Here is a 2,500-nt window from a genome sequence, read left to right as displayed (position 1 = left end):
TATTCTGCAAACAGGAGGAGGCTGAGCTCCCCTGCACAATACACCTCGAAACCCTCTCAGGTCCCGGCGGCGCGCAGCGCCGTCCTAAGTACTTGGTCGGGTTCGAGAGAGGCGCAATCGCCCGGAGTTTGGCGAGTAGACGCTTTAGGTGCGACCACCCGTGCTCCCAACTGAGCTTGCCGCTGCCGACAGAGGCCCGGGAGCGTGCTGTCGTGGCATTGCCGGCGGGAGACAACACGCGCCACCTACGGTGGCCGGCAGCTCCAACGCCAGCGCCACAGAAGGACAAAAGCCCCACTTGGGTGCCGAAGCGAACTCTCCCAGCACAGCGCACGCGCCAACACGTCCGCACAGCTGCGATACAATCCACCTGCGAGAACCGCAGAGGCGACCGAGCAGCAGACGGCGTCGCGGCGCCGAGCGCCGGGCGGCGGCGCATCCTCAGCGCACACAGTCCTCAATCGGACCAGCACACTGCAGATGTCCACCGCGCTTCGCACCGGGCCCGCGAGGACCTACTTTGGCCGCACGGCGCCGCGTGCAGGGTGCGCCGGCGCGCAGCTGCGCCGCCTGCCGCCTCCGTCGGCCGGCGCGCCTGCCACTGGCCGCCCCCACCAGCCGGCTGTAGCGCGTGCGCCCACGCACCGCGCGGCCAGCACGCCGGAAGGCCCCCCCTCACCGGCCGGGGACGGTCCCACCCAGCCACCGCCGCGTATCGCTTCACACCCACATGCCATTCACGTTCGTGGGCATGGTGGGTATCGCTGAAACAACCGGTTGGTAGCTCAACCGATCGTCGCCATCACTGATTCACCTCTAGCGAGAACAACCGCACCACAACGGTTTACCAGTTCTTCATTTGCGTAACGTCACCAGCAAACGTAGACGTCCATCGCCATTTGCAAATTCAACGATTGTTGCATGCCTGTGTCAGGTGTCACGACACACTATGTCTGCCCACATACACGCAACAACATGTGCACGCTTCGCGAACACGTGGAAGGTGGCCCCCGTACGTATGCGATGTCCATTGCGCGAACGACTGTCAACCGGCCTCTGTCGCATGTCGCAGATGTGGAACGCAGTGCACCATGCTATCACGGTGTGTGAGAAGAGACGACTACGTCTGACAACACGCGCCACTACATCAACAGACGGCTCATGCTGATCGCCATCCACGGCATACCATACTGCAATCCAGCTCTTATAGGGAGACGACACGTAGCTGAGTGCACAATATTTGGACCGTATGGTTCGCCGTTGTTGGCGCAGTCGTGGTACGGTCACACATGTACCACGATGTATCATTCAGTACATGAGGACCAATGTGCGGTACAGTGTGTGATTTGGACGTACAACATCAGCGGACAGTTGCCACAAGCCGTACCACAACGTAGGCTGTGCTTCGCCATGCGAATGCCAATGAACAACTGCGAAGGGCATTGAGCATGTACGTCCTGCCGCCATCCGCATTACAGTGTATAGCTGCAAGGTGTTTAACATGAAGCGATACTCTGGGGACCGGGCAGTGCGAGTAGCAAACTATATTGCGGGGGTTGCAGTTAGGCAACACTACACTAATTTAACGCGTCGTATGACAATTACAGAGCAGGTTAAGGCCCAACGTGTGTTGGGTTAAGGCCCAACGTGTGTTGGGTTAAGGCCCAACGTGTGTTGGGTTAAGGCCCAACGTGTGTTGGGTTAAGGCCCAACGTGTGTTGGGTTAAGGCCCAACGTGTGTTGGGTTAAGGCCCAACGTGTGTTGGGTTAAGGCCCAACGTGTGTTGGGTTAAGGCCCAACGTGTGTTGGGTTAAGGCCCAACGTGTGTTGGGTTAAGGCCCAACGTGTGTTGGGTTAAGGCCCAACGTGTGTTGGGTTAAGGCCCAACGTGTGTTGGGTTAAGGCCCAACGTGTGTTGGGTTAAGGCCCAACGTGTGTTGGGTTAAGGCCCAACGTGTGTTGGGTTAAGGCCCAACGTGTGTTGGGTTAAGGCGCAACATAGGTTAGGTTAAGGCGCAACATAGGTTAGGTTAAGGCGCAACATAGGTTAGGTTAAGGCGCAACATAGGTTAGGTTAAGGCGCAACATAGGTTAGGTTAAGGCGCAACATAGGTTAGGTTACGGCGCAACATAGGTTAGGTTAAGGCGCAACATAGGTTAGGTTACGGCGCAACATAGGTTAGGTTAAGGCGCAACATAGGTTAGGTTAAGGCGCAACATAGGTTAGGTTAAGGCGCAACATAGGTTAGGTTAAGGCGCAACATAGGTTAGGTTAAGGCGCAACATAGGTTAGGTTAAGGCGCAACATAGGTTAGGTTAAGGCGCAACATAGGTTAGGTTAAGGCGCAACATAGGTTAGGTTAAGGCGCAACATAGGTTAGGTTACGGCGCAACATAGGTTAGGTTAAGGCGCAACATAGGTTAGGTTAAGGCGCAACATAGGTTAGGTTAAGGCGCAACATAGGTTAGGTTATGGCGCAACATAGGTTAGGTTACGGC

The sequence above is a fragment of the Schistocerca americana genome, unplaced genomic scaffold (genome assembly GCF_021461395.2).
Source record: "Schistocerca americana isolate TAMUIC-IGC-003095 unplaced genomic scaffold, iqSchAmer2.1 HiC_scaffold_494, whole genome shotgun sequence".
NCBI lineage: Eukaryota > Metazoa > Arthropoda > Insecta > Orthoptera > Acrididae > Schistocerca > Schistocerca americana.
This window is presented reverse-complemented; position numbering follows the sequence as displayed.